This window comes from Manihot esculenta, chromosome 2 (genome assembly GCF_001659605.2).
Source record: "Manihot esculenta cultivar AM560-2 chromosome 2, M.esculenta_v8, whole genome shotgun sequence".
Taxonomy (NCBI): Eukaryota; Viridiplantae; Streptophyta; class Magnoliopsida; order Malpighiales; family Euphorbiaceae; genus Manihot; species Manihot esculenta.
This window is the reverse complement of record NC_035162.2, coordinates 19,869,917-19,887,256: the sequence shown is the minus strand read 5'-3', so window position 1 is coordinate 19,887,256 and position 17,340 is coordinate 19,869,917.

Genomic DNA, 17,340 nt, shown 5'->3' with positions numbered 1-17,340 from the left:
AAAATAACATGAAAATCAATCAAAACTTTGCAAGATTTGATGAAAACATGAAGAAACTCCAAGAAAGAGATGGTCTCACCTCTGGAAAGTGAAAGAAAAGGCGGATGCTTATCCTTCCACCGTTTGAGGGCCTTTTATAGGTGGCTGGCTAGACCACCTTCGGCGGCCTAACGTGAAACCAAAAGCCATGCATGTTCGGCGGCCGAACTTTCACCTTTGGCGGCCAAACCTGGTTTTTCTTCCTTAGTGCTTTTCTTTCAAACACTTAGTTCCATTTAACATTAAAACTATGAACATATCAAAATATTTTAGAACAAAACATAAATCTTACCCTTCTAGAAAATTCCGACATCCTGGACTCCACCGAAAAGGAGAATTCTGATGCCGGACTCTAGCCGGGTATTACATTCTCCCCCCATAAGAACATTCGTCCTCGAATGTTCCTCAAAAAAACAAATAAACACATAAAAGGAGGAAAACTAACCTCAAAACAAATATGGATATTGCTGGAGCATAGACTCCCGCGTCTCCCAGGTGCATTCTTCTAGATTATGGTGGTTCCACAGAACTTTCACCATCGGAATTTCCTTGTTCCTTAGCTGCCTGATGTGCGTGTCTAGAATCCGTACTGGCTGCTCTACATAGGTGAGATCTCAAAGAATCTCCACATCAGGCTCACTCAGAACCTGACTCGGATCTGACACAAATTGCCGTAGCATAGAAACATGAAATACCGGGTGAATTCGCTCCATAGAAACAGGTAAATCCAGCTTATACGACACATTCCCAATCCTCTGCAAGATCTCAAAGGGTCCAATGTACCGTGGAGCTAGCTTACCTTTTCTTCCAAAACGAACCACTCCTTTCATTGGAGACACCTTCAGCAATACCATACTACCCTCCTGAAACTCTATCTATTTTCTGCGTACGTCTGCATAGCTTTTCTGTCTGCTCTGAGCAGTTTTGATTTTCTCTCTGATCATGGGCACCACTCTGCTGGTAATCTCTACTAACTCTGGCCCTGCAAGAGCCTTCTCTCCTACCTCCTCCCAGCAAACTGGTGTTCTGCACTTCCTCCCATACAAAGCTTCATAAGGAGCCATCCCTATGCTAGCATGATGGTTGTTATTGTAGGCAAACTCCACTAAAGGTAGATGCTACCTCCAAGAACCGCCAAAATCTAACACACACTTCCTGAGCATATCTTCTATGGTCTGGATGGTCCTCTCTGACTGTCCATCAGTCTGTGGATGGAAAGCAGTGCTAAAATCCAACCTCGTGCCCATTGTACTCTGCAAACTCCACCAAAATCTGGAGGTGAACTGAGGTCCTCTGTCTGAAACTATAGACACTGGGACTCCATGTAACCGTACTATCTCATCCACATAAACTTGTGCCAACCTATCCACAGAATAGTTACTCCTAACTGGAATGAAATGAGTAGATTTCGTGAGTCTGTCCACAATCACGCATATAGAGTCTATTCTGTTGGACGCTGCCGGTAAACCTACTACAAAATCCATAGCTATGTTCTCCCATTTCCATTCTGGAATCGGTAGTGGATTAAGCATTCCAGCCGACTTCTAATGTTCTAGTTTTACTCTTTAGCAAACCTCACAGACTGACACGAACTGTGCTACGTCCTTCTTCATGGCTGGCCACCAACACACCCACTTCAGATCCTGATACATCTTGGTGGCTCCTGGGTGAACACTATACCTCACATTATGAGCTTCCCTCATAATGTCTTCCTTCAGACTGCTACTATTTGGTACACATAATCAATTCCCATAACGGAGAATCCCTTTGCTGTCAAATTTGAACTCTGTACTGTTGCCTGACTGAACAGTCCTGGCAATTTTAACTAACTCCGGGTCCTCATGCTGTTTCTGAGCCACCTGCTCTAGAAACACTGGTATCACTTTCATCTGTGCTATCAACGCACCTGTACCAGACAACTCTAACTGTAACCCTTCCTCAATGAGCTTGTAAAACTCTATCACCACTGGTCTTCGCTCTGCTACGATATGGGATAAGCTGCAGAGTGATTTCTGGCTTAGGGCGTCTGCCACAACATTCGCCTTACCCGGATGATACTGGATCTTACAATCATATCACTGAGCAATTCTACCCATCTTCTCTGCCTCAAATTCAGCTCTCTCTGACTCAGGATGTACTGTAAACTCTTATGATCGGTGAAGATCTCGCATTTAACCCCGTAAAGGTAATGCCGCCACATCTTGAGTGCAAAGATAACTGCTGCCATCTCTAGGTCATGGGTGGGGTAATTCAACTCGTGCTTCTTCAACTGCCTAGAAGCATAAGCAATCACCCTGTCCTGCTGCTGTAACGACCCGGAAATCGGACCGCTACCGGCGCTAGGATCCAGATCGGCTTAAGGCCGCCGGGACCCGTAGCAAGCCTGACATGTAACCTGAAATCCTGTATAATCCCATACATGATCAATAAAAATACATAAAATTTAAAACTTTTCTTTCTTTCCTTTCCTCATACACCAACTCAATCTATACATGCACTGAACATAACATAACTATAAACATTGATCCTTCTGTGGGACCTCATCAATGCCCCCAATGGGTGGCATAATTATGTGTTGAGTTGGTTTACATAAGCATCATAACATATCTAAGATCATGTATAAAAGGGATAACAACAACAATAGGGTCAAGCACCACTTCTAATCCTCAATAACATAATACATATCATAACTATTCAACTTTACATCATTTTACAATTTGTCATGTCCACTTTCTAACTATTACATATACACGACTTCAATACTCTTGCTGACTTCCTGGTCTACCCTGTACCTGCAAATCTGGGGAATAAGGGAGAGGGGTGAGCTACTAAAGCCCAGTGAGCAGAATAGAAAAACATTTAAAACATATGATAACATGGAATGCATCACATCACAGCTAATCACATCAAGGATGAATTTGTCACCTATAGTCCCCTACATGGACCAACTGTGCCAGGGGTGTAGAATGGGCCTCACTGGTCTTTCTCTTACATAACATAACATAACATGGTCCAACTGTGCCAGGGGCGTAGAATGGGCCTCACTGGTCTTTCTCCTACATAGTGCCAGGGGCGTAGAATGGGCCTCACTGGTCTTCCATACCATATCATCATCATATCATATCATACGGGGACTAAAGGATCATTCAACACTCATCCACGTCATCAAACATATTATGCAGTGCAACATATTCGTGGGTCTAATGCAAACACCCTATTATATCTCATGGCATTCATGATGCGTGAATCATGCTAAAACTAATTTCTTTATTTAAAAGCATAAGAGTTATTCCACTCACCTCTGGGTAGCTCTACTGACTCTGAAGCGACTGACTTACTGCTGGGGTCCTCGGTTCCTCGGGTCCGAACCTACACAGGTGGACTCAAATGAGGGACCAAACAACTAGAACATAACTCTAAAAATATCCCCCAAAAACCCCCTAAAACACCTCATACTCAAGCATATGCAAGCCACATTGTTCAAAACTCATCAAAAACCCATAAACCTAAACATAAGCTAAACATGCATTCTACCCCATAGATCTTGCATAAAACTTGTTTAAAACATAATGTAAGCTAGAGATCGACTCTTACCTCTTGAAGATCGAGGAGGAGATGACCTCAACTTGAAAAACGGAGGGGTTGAGTTCTTTGAACCTCAAAGCTCCAAACTTGCTCAAATCTCTTCAAAACGACATAAACCTTGTTAAAACATGAAGGATCGAAGGAAAATCATTGACAGAGCGCATTTTAGGCCATATTATCATGATCTTAATGATGTTTATTTGCACATTTTCTGCCTAATTTGGTTGTTTTGTTCATGTTTTGCAGAAACTAGGTGTGAAAAGACATTCTGGAGAAAACGCTCTTAAAACTGCCAAAAAGTGCCAAATATGGAAAGTTCCAGAAAAGGAAAGTTTTCATATATGGAAAGTTCCAAATAAGGAAAGTTTCATATATGGAAAGTGCCAAACAAGGAAAGAGTCAAAGAGCGCAGTCAGCAAACTGTCCGAAATTCGAACTGCAGAATCCTTCCTGCCTTGTTTTGAACGTGTGCCAAGAAAGGAAAGTCTTCAAATAAGGCAAGTTTTCAGGAAAGGAAAGTCTTCAAATGAGGAAAGTGCAGAGGCAAAAGCAAATAAGGAAAGCTCAGTCAGAGGATTATTTAAAATTCAAATCGCAGATATTTCTTTCCTTATTCAAAGATGTGCACATACTGCAGCAGTCATATCTTCCAATTTAGGCAGCAAGATCTCATGAAGGCACACTTGCCTCTTCTGCGTTCAGCGTTTAAAATTCAAACGAAGGCTCCACCTGAAAAGGAAAGACTTGGCAGATCCACTTTCCCTCTTGCATTCAATGACTGCGCACTACTTGCCTTCTGCAACATGATCTGCGCACTACTCTCTATTCAGGAAGGAGATCTCTATGCACTTGGCCTTCATTCAGTCCAGATTCATAATTCAATAGAGGATCCATCTAAATAGGAAGTTTGGACAGCAAATATTTCCTATACAGTGCTGTCCGCGCGCCTACCTCTTCTGCAAAGCCTGATCCGCGCGCCTCCTTCCCTTTCAGTGCTATCCGCGCGCATGCCTCCCTCATGCAGAGCAAGCCACGACTTTTCTTCCTCTATTGGCATCCTTGAATCGCTCTTCCTTCCTTTTCAGACACAAGGTACGCCCCTTTCCTATTCTGAAAGCCATCTGCGCGCACCTGCCTTCTGAAGTGCATGCACTACGATTCTTTCCTCTTCTGCAACAACTTGGGCAGCAAGTTGAGTTTGGGCAGCACCTTGGGCAGCCTCTACACTAATAAGGAAGACCTAGGCAGCACCAAAACTCTATAAAAAGGTACTCTCTTTGGCAGCCACGATTTTTGGACTCTTTTTCAGACTCATCTTCTCCTTCTCCATCCGGATCAAGCAAGGCCGCGCCTCCACCACCTTCGGCTTCTTCTTTTCTTCTTCTACTTTTCTTTATGGTTTTTGTTTCAGCCATGAGTGGCTGAAACCTTTCATTCTAGTTGAAGATCAAGTGAAGCTTTAGTTGTATTGTGGATTGAGAGACTTGGACATTCATTGTTTTACCTTTTGTTATTCAGTATTCTTGTGATTTCATGCTTAAGGATATTATTGCTTTGTTATTTAAGATCTCCATTGATTTTTGTTGCAAAGTGATATATTGTTGTTTTGAATGATTTTAAGTCCGTATTTGCTTGAATCGTTTAAACATAAGAACACTTGGTGCACAACCAAGGAAATTGCATGATCTAGTGTTGTCTCCATGCATGTGGGTGACTAGAATTGGTTCTCTCCATTACTTTATGCGATTGACTTTTGCAAAAGGCCTAAGGCTCAAAGACGTTCTTTGGCAATTGTTAATTAGTAATTGATTGGTGGACTTTCCCTAATTAATTTAATCTAAAAGAGAGACTATGGATGTGAGAAGCTTCTTCAATCTCCATGGCCAATTTATTGAATCAACAAAGGAACTTTTGAGTCAATGATCAATCCCATTAACTAGAGTGGATCTAAATCTTCAACTAGAGCTTTTACCATCATTGTTTTACCCTCAATTTACTTTCTGCTTACTTTTTAATTACTCTTTTCATTAGCTTAATCAAATTAATCTCAATACCCCCATTTTTACTTTACATGCACTTGCACTTTCTTTTCTTTTCTGCTCTCTTTAATTTGGTCTATTCAAGGAAGGTAAACGAGTATCAATTCCCTGTGGATACGATCCTCTTACCACTGTCTACAATTTTAATATTGTTGGTAGTTAAACAGGTTATTTATTTTGACCGGCTTCGACAACCGTTCTGTCAAAATTGGCGCCGTTGCCAGGGAATTGTCTAACTTGTTTATTTTCTTTCTTTTATGACCAGATCTGGACGCGAGGAAATCCTACCTTACGATCCAGAAATTGAGCGCACAATCAGGAGACTAGGTAAGCAAACAGGTACACATTTAGGGACTGCGCAATCCGGATCTGCGCAAAGACACCTTGAAATCGCAGATCAGCCTCCTGAAACCACTTCAACGCATCCTGAACCATCTGAAATGGCTGAAAACGTGGCACCACCTGCTGCCAACGCTGAACATGCTGTCCGTGAGGAAATTCCTCAAAGAAATCCAGCCGTAAGGGCCCCAGAGCCAAGAATAAGAACCATGGGAGAATGGGCAGCCCCAACAGGTGATCAAGCACCTCTGTGCATCAACTATCCACCTCTGACCGTTCCTTTTGAGCTCAAAACAGGTTTGATTCATATTCTCCCAAAATTTAGAGGATTAGAAAATGAAAACCCACACAAGCACTTGAAGGAATTCACCATTATTTGTTCATCCATGAGACCTCAAGGAATTACTGAAGAACATGTTAGATTAATAGCTTTTCCTTTCTCTCTTGAGGACCTTGCTAGAGATTGGTTATTCTATTTGCCACCTGGATCTATAAATTCTTGGGAAGAAATGGTTCAAACTTTTTTGAACAAATACTTCCCAACATCTAAATCAATTGGCATAATAAGAGAAATAACTAGCATAAGACAGAAACCTGCTGAAGATTTATATGACTATTGGGAAAGGTTTGAAAGACTTTGTACAGGTTGTCCACAACATGATATGACAGACAGGTCCCTTATACAATTTTTCTACGGAGGATTGTTATCATCAGAAAGGAGATACATTGATGTAGCCTGTGGGGGATCCATCAAGGAAAAGACACCTGGAGAGATGAGGGAACTGATCTCCACTCTTGCAGCCTCATCTAGGCAATATGGGGAAGAAAAATAGATGCAAAGAGGAATCCATGAGGTAAGTACACCCACTTCCGATTCTGAAGTTTCAAAGCTAACTCGTCTTGTGGAAAAGCTTCTCCTTAGCCAAGCTCAACAAGTTCATCAGGTTCGACAGCCTCAACAGCTTCGACCATGTGGTATATGTGCCTATGTGGGACACCCAACTGATCAATGTCCCACACTTCAAGAAGAGGACCAGCACGTTAATGCAATTGGAGGATACAACAATCAGGTAAGACGTGATCCTTATTCTAACACATATAACCCAGGTTGGAGAGACCATCCCAATTTCAGTTACGCCAGGACAAACAATCAGATCAGCCCCAGGAATCAAGTCCAACCAGCACCTGCAAATCCAGACCATGCCATTGGGGAGTTGACGAAGACGATACAAGTGCTACAACTGCAGATCGGGGAATTGGCATCCGCAATGAACAGATCTGGCATTCAAGGTAAGTTACCTTCTCAAACAGAAGACAATCCTAGAGAGAATGTGAATGCTATAACACTGAGAAGTAGGAAAGAGCTCCAACATGCCAAGACAGATGAGCCAGAAACCATTCCTGCGCAAGAATCAGAGGTTTCAGCTGAAACCACCCCTGCGCAACATCCACCTGAGCCAGCTAGCCATCCTCCTGCGCAAACTGAAGCACCTTTTGCGCAAAAGGATGACTCCCAGGTACGTTTTCAGATCCCTCCCCCTTTTCCGAAGAGATTTGAGAAAGCACAGAAAGAAAAAGAGGAAAGGGAGATCCTTGACACCTTCAGGAAGGTGCAGATCAACATACCTCTGCTAGATGCTGTGAAGCAGATTCCCAGGTACGCGAAATTTTTGAAAGAACTATGTACCAACAGAAGGAAGCTGGCGGAGAGGGAAAAGGTAAGTGTAGGTGAAGTTGTGACAGCTGTCATTAAAAGAGAACTTCCAGCCAAGTGTAAGGACAAGGGCATGTTTGCAATTTCTTGTAAGATAGGAAATGTTGGGATTAGAAAGGCTATGTGTGATCTAGGTGCATCGATAAATGTTATGCCCCTGTCTATTTACAATTCTTTGAATGCAGGTGCACTGAAGGAAACTAGAGTTGTGATTCAACTAGCTGACAGATCCGTGGTATACCCAAAAGGTGTGCTCGAAGATGTTCTAGTGCAAGTAGATGAGCTTGTCTTCTGATAGAGCATAATTTAGTCCATTTTATATTAATATTATTGATAAATATTTACATGATTTCTGCTTAATTTAGTGCTTTTAATATTATTTTGCAGAAAATGGTGTAAAAGGACACTTTGGAGAAAATACCCCTAAAACTGCCTTATTAGGAGCAAAAGAGAGCAAGCCTGCCAAGTTGAAATCAAGTCAAGCTAAATATGGAAAGTTCTAAATAAGGAAAGTGGCAAAGAAGGAAAGAACATTCAGCCAAAGCAATTTGAAATTCAAATTTCAAATCACCAAGTTGCCTTTTCCTTATTCTAGAAGCCATATCTCAAGTTGCCATAATTGAAGAGCCAAAGAAGGAAAGTATTTTGAAATCCAAATCTTCAAGATTCATATTCAGATATTGGATTTCAAGATCCCACTCATTAAGGAAGCCAAATCTCAAGACCACATGTTTCCCACTTCATGCCATGCACATTCAAGTTTCCATAAAAGGCTCCACCTTCCTCTTTAGTGAATGGGCACACTCCAAAAACGTGGGCAGCCTCTTGGACACACCTTGGGCAGTATCTTGAAGATCTTGGACAGCAATTGAAAGACCAAGAAGCCCCCCTTGCATGTTCCACGTTTTTGCCTTCACCCATGCACAAAGAAGGCACATAACTCACCAAGGGCACTTTGGGAAGCCTCCAAAAGGCTCATGGACACTAAAAAGGAAATAGGCAGCCTCTCAACACCTATATAAAGGCCTCAAGAACACAAGAAGAGACACAATTCAACTCTCCAAATTCGGCCAAGCAAGGGCAGCCACACTCCAAGGGGCTTCTCCCCTCAATTTCGGTTCTTCTTTCTTCTTTTCTTTAATTTTCTGTTTTGGTTCAGCCATGAGTGGCTGAAACCCTCTTTCTAGTTGAAGTTTGGTTGAAACTAAGGTTGTTTAAAGGGTTGTGAGATCTGAACAGAAACTTTTGTCTTTGATTATGTTCAATATTCATGCAATTGCGCTTTAATTCCATGATTGCTTTGTTGTTTTGATCAAATTGGCCACTTGATTCTTGATTGCAAAGTTAATTGATTGTTGATTAGGATATTTGTTAGTCCGTAATTGCTGGAAATATTCTGATCTAAGAACACTTGGGGTAAAACCCAAGAATTGCATGATCTAACATCATCTCATGCGTTTGAGTAGTTAGGGTTTGGATCTTTCTTGTTCTTTATGCAATTGGCAATTGTTTTGATGCCTATGGCCCAAGGACGTTCCTTGGCAATTTGTTGATTAGTAATTGGTTAGAGGACGTTCCCTAATCAGTTTGTTCATAAGGAAAGACATGGTGGTGAGAAGCGTCTTCCACCCCCATAACCAACCTATTGAATCAATCAAGATAACCATGTTTCAATGATCAACCCAAACAACCAAAGTGGATCCATATCTTCAACTAGACCTTTCTCTTATTGATTTCTCACTTATTTTAGATTACTTGCTGTTTTAATTACTTTCAATAGTTGTTAGACAAATCAATCTCAAAACCCCCCTTTTTACTTTCCTTGCACTTTACTTTTGTTCTATTTGCATCTACTTGCTTTCACTTGTGCTTTCAATTGGTTTTATTGGTCTTGATTGAGAAGAATAAATAAGTAATCAATTCTCTGTGGATACGATCCTTCACCACTGTCTACAGTTGTATCTTGTAGGTAACCAAAGAAGGTTATTTTTGACCGGCTTCGACAACCGCTCCTGTCAAAAATTGGCGCCGTTGCCGGGGAGTTGATCTAACTTGTTTATTTTTCTTTTAGGGCCAAATCTGCACTCAAGGACATTCTTCCTTAAGATTCCAAAAAAAAAAAAAAATAATAATAATAATATTTTGAGCACAAAAAGCTTCCATCGCAGATCTGAATCATGGATGAGGTAAGTACATCTAATCTTTCTTCTCAAATTCCTAACCTAGCCTCAAGTGTGAAAAGCTACGTCTTAGAACTACGGGCTCGACGACTTGAGCTATCTCAGCCATGTAGGATATGTGCATATGTGGGACATCTAACTTCTGAATGCCCTACACTTATTGAGGATGACCAACAAGCACATGCGTATGGAAGATACTATGAACAGCCAAGGCATGATCCATACTATAACACATATAGTCCATATTGGGGAGACCAATCGAACTACGGCTATATTGAGGCTAACTACTACCAGGATTATCAAGAATATCAAGCCCAACCAGAACCTCCAAGTTACGACCAACAACTTAAGGAGATGATGGAGACATTTGCAATTTCTTTACAAGGCATCGAACAAAGAATGCAAAACATCCAACAGTGGATGGAACAATGGGAAGATGCAGACATGGTAAGAAAAGAGGAAGAGCTTCAAGCTGAGGAGATAGATGATGAAAGTTGGCAAGTGCAAGATCGAGTTGCGGAAGAAGCACAACCAGAATACTGTTTGTCCCAACCAACGGATCAAACAGAACTTGTTGATAATTCAAATATCATTGATTGTTTGAGCAAAGATGTTTTTGATATAGAAGATGATATTCTAACCAATGACTCATGCAGGGAGGCTAGCCAAAAAGATGAAGAAACCCAGAAAGAGCCAGAACTGAAAGAAACCGTCTGCAACATCCAACAAATTGAAGTTGCGCAGACAGAAGACATTCGGCCGCCGAACACAGCCCACTTTCGGCCGCCAAACCCCACTGAGCTTCAAATATCGCATTCTGTTGCACCACTTCAGGAAGGACTTGCGCAAACCGAAGCCATGACATTTCAGCCACCGAACTCCTCCATCTTTCGGCCGCCGGACCCTACACCTCAACTCTCATTGCAGACTGAAACCATCTCCATCGCGTCCTTTCAACTTCCAACACAGTCAAGCTCCTCCAGTCCTCCCTTTCAGTCAGACCTTACGCAAAAGGAGGCCCCTGGATCCAGTTCTGCCAAAAGCCTTGCGCAAAAGGAGCAAACTGAAACCATGTCAGCCATAGAGCCAACGCAAACAGTCCATGCTCACAAGGAACAAATGGTAGTCCAAGAGCCAAAACCAAAGGAGCATGCGGATCAATGTCTTCCCAAACCCCCGGATAAGGTAGAGTTTGTTTTGCCAGATTTTAGTACTAAATTGCAGCTACACATGGAGAAACATGAATTGGAATTCAAAGTTCTACCCAATCATCTCAAAAGCACAAACATAAAGGCTAGAGGCACACCTCATCTAAAAGAGGAGAAGCTAATCATGTTACTTCATGAGTACATGGAAAAAGTAGGATGGTTCAAGACCAAATCAAAAGGAGTGCTACACTTTTTGCTCAATACAGTTGGGACTCTTTTCCCTTCTCCAATTACTTGAGCCTTGATCAAGTGGATCGCGCCATGCCCACCACACCCAGGGAAGTACTCAGTTTCCTTTGTTCTTTTATGTTTCTTATACATTGAGGACAATGCATGATTTAAGTGTGGGGGTGCATATCTCTGAATTTTTACTTTTAAGTTTATTTTCGCTTTAATCTTTTTTAAGTTTATTTTTGCTTTAAACTTTAGTTTGCTTGCATTAGGTGAAAATTTTTCATTTTTGTTATTTTTGTTTTCAATAAAACACACACAACCACAACCTTCTTCTTCTTTTTGTTTTGCTCTACTCAAACTGATGAACTATGTTGGATGAGTTTTTCTTGCCATGACCCCATTGATGTGATAACTCTTTAAACTTATGTTGAATCAATTGCAGTGAGTTGTATTCATGTTTGAGAATTGCCTTTTGAATTGAATCTTTGAGTTTGCCATGGTGAAAAATATATTGATGACCCTCAATCGATTGAGAAAAATCAAAATTGTGTGAATGAACTTAACATGACTTGCTTTAGCAATTGGTGTTGATTTGCCCAAATCATTGAGAGAAAGAAAATTCAGCAAAGGCAAAGACCTCAAAAGCACATATTAAAAATTGTTTCAATGGTCAAAAGACTATGAACAAGGCAAGTAGCCACTTGGATAGGTGACCAACTGAAAAATATAAACCATGACATCAAAAATAGGTTGGTGACCTTTCCAAGCGAGATCTAAAGTGCAAAAGCCTGAATAAAGTACTTCAAGGTAAGGGCAAGTCGATCCAAAAGCTAGAAAAAGTCTTAACAAATTAATGTGCATGTCTCTCTTGAGGAAAATAAATCCTAGCCATGGTAAGCAAAGGGAAACAAGGAAAAGAGGTAAGTAATCTTCATGCATATATTCTTCACTGCAATGCTTCAAAATAGGGGTCTAGAGTAAGAGCCTAAGTGAAAATAAGGATCTAGAGCAAGGAAAGCTTATTTGACTATGTTTATTTGCTTGAGGACAAGCAAAAGCTTAAGTGTGGGGGTATTTGATAGAGCATAATTTAGTCCATTTTATATTAATATTATTGATAAATATTTACATGATTTCTGCTTAATTTAGTGCTTTTAATATTATTTTGCAGAAAATGGTGTAAAAGGACACTTTGGAGAAAATACCCCTAAAACTGCCTTATTAGGAGCAAAAGAGAGCAAGCCTGCCAAGTTGAAATCAAGTCAAGCTAAATATGGAAAGTTCTAAATAAGGAAAGTGGCAAAGAAGGAAAGAACATTCAGCCAAAGCAATTTGAAATTCAAATTTCAAATCACCAAGTTGCCTTTTCCTTATTCTAGAAGCCATATCTCAAGTTGCCATAATTGAAGAGCCAAAGAAGGAAAGTATTTTGAAATCCAAATCTTCAAGATTCATATTCAGATATTGGATTTCAAGATCCCACTCATTAAGGAAGCCAAATCTCAAGACCACATGTTTCCCACTTCATGCCATGCACATTCAAGTTTCCATAAAAGGCTCCACCTTCCTCTTTAGTGAATGGGCACACTCCAAAAACGTGGGCAGCCTCTTGGACACACCTTGGGCAGTATCTTGAAGATCTTGGACAGCAATTGAAAGACCAAGAAGCCCCCCTTGCATGTTCCACGTTTTTGCCTTCACCCATGCACAAAGAAGGCACATAACTCACCAAGGGCACTTTGGGAAGCCTCCAAAAGGCTCATGGACACTAAAAAGGAAATAGGCAGCCTCTCAACACCTATATAAAGGCCTCAAGAACACAAGAAGAGACACAATTCAACTCTCCAAATTCGGCCAAGCAAGGGCAGCCACACTCCAAAGGGCTTCTCCCCTCAATTTCGGTTCTTCTTTCTTCTTTTCTTTAATTTTCTGTTTTGGTTCAGCCATGAGTGGCTGAAACCCTCTTTCTAGTTGAAGTTTGGTTGAAACTAAGGTTGTTTAAAGGGTTGTGAGATCTGAACAGAAACTTTTGTCTTTGATTATGTTCAATATTCATGCAATTGCGCTTTAATTCCATGATTGCTTTGTTGTTTTGATCAAATTGGCCACTTGATTCTTGATTGCAAAGTTAATTGATTGTTGATTAGGATATTTGTTAGTCCGTAATTGCTGGAAATATTCTGATCTAAGAACACTTGGGGTAAAACCCAAGAATTGCATGATCTAACATCATCTCATGCGTTTGAGTAGTTAGGGTTTGGATCTTTCTTGTTCTTTATGCAATTGGCAATTGTTTTGATGCCTATGGCCCAAGGACGTTCCTTGGCAATTTGTTGATTAGTAATTGGTTAGAGGACGTTCCCTAATCAGTTTGTTCATAAGGAAAGACATGGTGGTGAGAAGCGTCTTCCACCCCCATAACCAACCTATTGAATCAATCAAGATAACCATGTTTCAATGATCAACCCAAACAACCAAAGTGGATCCATATCTTCAACTAGACCTTTCTCTTATTGATTTCTCACTTATTTTAGATTACTTGCTGTTTTAATTACTTTCAATAGTTGTTAGACAAATCAATCTCAAAACCCCCCTTTTTACTTTCCTTGCACTTTACTTTTGTTCTATTTGCATCTACTTGCTTTCACTTGTGCTTTCAATTGGTTTTATTGGTCTTGATTGAGAAGAATAAATAAGTAATCAATTCTCTGTGGATACGATCCTTCACCACTGTCTACAGTTGTATCTTGTAGGTAACCAAAGAAGGTTATTTTTGACCGGCTTCGACAACCGCTCCTGTCATCTTCCCAGCAGACTTTTACGTGATTGACACTAAGGAAGACCGCTGCAGCACGTCTTCAGACATCCTTCTTGGACGTCCTTTCTTGAGCACTGCCAGAACCAAAATAGATGTGCACGATGGCACCTTGACCATGGAATTTGAAGGGGAAGTAATCAAATTTAATGTCTATAATGCAATGAAATTTCCCCATGATTTTTCCCCTGTTTATGGTTTAGACATGATTGATTGTTTGAGTCAACAGATTTTTAATGAGAATCATGCTGATGTGCTAAACCGTGACTTTTGCAGGGAATCTGATCTGAAAGATGAAGAGCCAGAATTGACAGAAACCGTCTGCAGCATTCAAGAGCTGAGCTGCAAACCACTGCAGGAAGAACAGATGGAAATCGCACCACTCCAGAAAGGACTGTAGGACCAATCGCAGAAGACCTTTCAGCTTCCGCAGAAAGGCATCCTTAGGCCGCCAAACTCCTCAATGCCTCAATCGGCGCCTCTTGAGCCACTTCCGCAACACCTTCTGCCTCCAGCTCCAGCGCAAATGGTTCATGAACAAACAGAATCCCCTTCACAGCAAATTCTGAAGTCTGAAGAGAGTGAGAATGACCTCTATGAGCAGGTCCACCACACCCAGGATGATGAACCATGGTACGCAGATATTGTAAACTACCTTGCTACAGGTAATCTACCTTCTGACATGCCCAAGCACACAAGAGACAAAATAAAGAATGATGCAAAGTACTATGTTTGGGATGAACCATACCTGTGGAGACATTGTTCTGATCAGATGATAAGGAGATGCATTCCAGATCAAGAAATCGCTTCAGTACTCACATTCTGTCACTCATACAGTTGTGGTGGCCATTTCGGACCACGAAAAACGGCTCATAAAATACTTGAATGTGGATTCTTTTGGCCTACTCTATTTCGAGATGCTAATCTGTTTTACAGGACATGTGGTAGATGCCAACAAACAGGAAATCTTGGCAACAAAAGCCAAATGCCACAAAACCCCATCATGGTTTGTGAGGTATTTGATGTATGGGGCATAGATTTCATGGGCCCCTTCCCACCTTCTTTTGGATACACTTACATCATTCTTGCAGTGGACTATGTGTCCAAATGGGTGGAGGCCAAAGCAACTAAGACAGATGATGCAAGGGCAGTAGTTGATTTTGTAAAACTAACATTTTTGCTAGGCATGGAGTTCCCAAGGCAATCATCAGTGACAGAGGCACCCACTTTTGCAACAAGGTCGTTGCAAATCTTCTCAAGAAGCACAATGTGGTGCACAGAACATCCACCGCATATCATCCGCAGACTAATGGACAAGCTGAAGTGTCCAACAGAGAGATCAAAGCCATTCTAGAAAAAACCGTGTCACCTAGCAGAAAAGATTGGAGTACAAAACTGGAAGACGCCTTGTGGGCATACAGAACAGCCTACAAAACACCCATAGGTATGTCTCCTTATAGACTGGTCTATGGAAAAGCATGTCACCTTCCAGTTGAAATAGAGCACAAAGCCTACTGGGCTGTCAAGAATTGCAACATGGATCTAAAAGAAGCTGGACACCATCGCAAGTTGCAACTGCAAGAGCTAGAAGAGATAAGAAGAGATGCATATGACACTTCGTGGGACTACAAAACCAAGATCAAGGCCTCCCATGACAACCGAATTTCAAGGAAGCACTTCGAGGTTGGTGATAAAGTCTTACTTTTTGATTCTCGTTTGAAACTGTTTCCAGGGAAGCTACGATCTAGGTGGATTGGACCATTCATTGTTGAGTACACTTACCCTCATGGAGCAGTAGACATTCGCAGTATAGATACAGGAAAGCAGTTCAAGGTGAATGGCCATCGCCTGAAGCCTTACTACGAAGGATTCAAAGTACAACTAGTGGAAGAAATTCCACTAGATCGTCACTCACTCTGAATAGGCTCATCGCACCATGCCAACCACACCAAAGGGAAGTACTCAGTTTCTTTGTTCTTTTATGTTTCTATTACATTGAGGACAATGTATGATTTAGGTGTGGGGGTACGGCATTTTAATTTTTGCTTTAGACACATTTTTCCCTTTCAGTTTGCGTTTTTGCTTTCAGATTTCCTTTCAGATTCATGCTTTGCATTTCTTTCATCTTGATTAGCCTCAGTTTTTAATTTTTTTAATTTTTCTTGCTTTCAATAACACACATCCACAATCTTCTTCTTGATCTGCTTTACTCAAACTGACAAACTATGTTGGATGAACTTTCTTTCCATGACCCCATTGATGTAATAACTCTCTAAACCTAGGTTGAATCAATTGCAATAAGATGTATTCATGTTTGGGAATTGCTTTTTGAATTGAATCCTTGAGCTTGCCATGGTGAAAAATGTAATACCCGGCTAGAATCCGGCACCGGAATTCCTATTGTCTGGTGGAATCCGGGGTGCTGGGATTCGAGAAAAGGGTAGGAGTTTTGGTTTCTAAGTGTTATGATGTGTTTTAAGGTTTATAAGTTATATAGTTTTGAGTTTTGAAGAAAAAATAGTTCATGGAGACTTCAGCCAAGTTCGGCCGCCGAAGGTAAGTTCGGCCGCCGAAAGTGCCCAATGTTCGGCTTCTGAAATTCAAGTTCGGCCCCCGAATGTTGCATGGTTTCACATGCGATTGGGCAGCCGAAGCTGAGTTGGCTAGTGAGCTGAGTCATGTTTTTTTGACAAGTGTTGGCCTCAGATTCTTGCCATGGAATGACCACGTCTCTTATGACTCATCTGTACATGTTTTTGGTTGTTCTTCCAGCAGTTTGAGGTGCTTGCAAAGGTGTTGAGAGTTGAGAGAAACAAAAGTTACGCTTTTGAGATTTTGAGAGTTTGAAGAGAGGTTGATCTGTTTTTCCTTCGTTCAGTGTGTGTATCTTCCTGTTTCCAGCGGTAAGGGCAGTTGTAGACCCTGTTTATATGTTTTCTGAAGAGTGAAAGGAAGGAGAAGCATGCTTAGGTTATTCATGGTAGTTTTTGATGATTTATGTATGTATACATGTTGATGTGTTATGTTTGTTTTGTTGTTTGGGGTTATTAGCTAGTTTTGGACCCCTGTGAACATATACTTGAGTATATGTGTGTTGAATACGTGAAGGATGCATGTTAGAAAGTGTTGAAGGGAAGGAGGAGATGGTTTACCGTTGAAGCTGAGTTCTGGATGAACTCAGGTTCGGCAGCCGAAGGTTCATTCGGCCGCCGAACCTCTTGCATGGTGGCTTAGGCTACCACAGCTT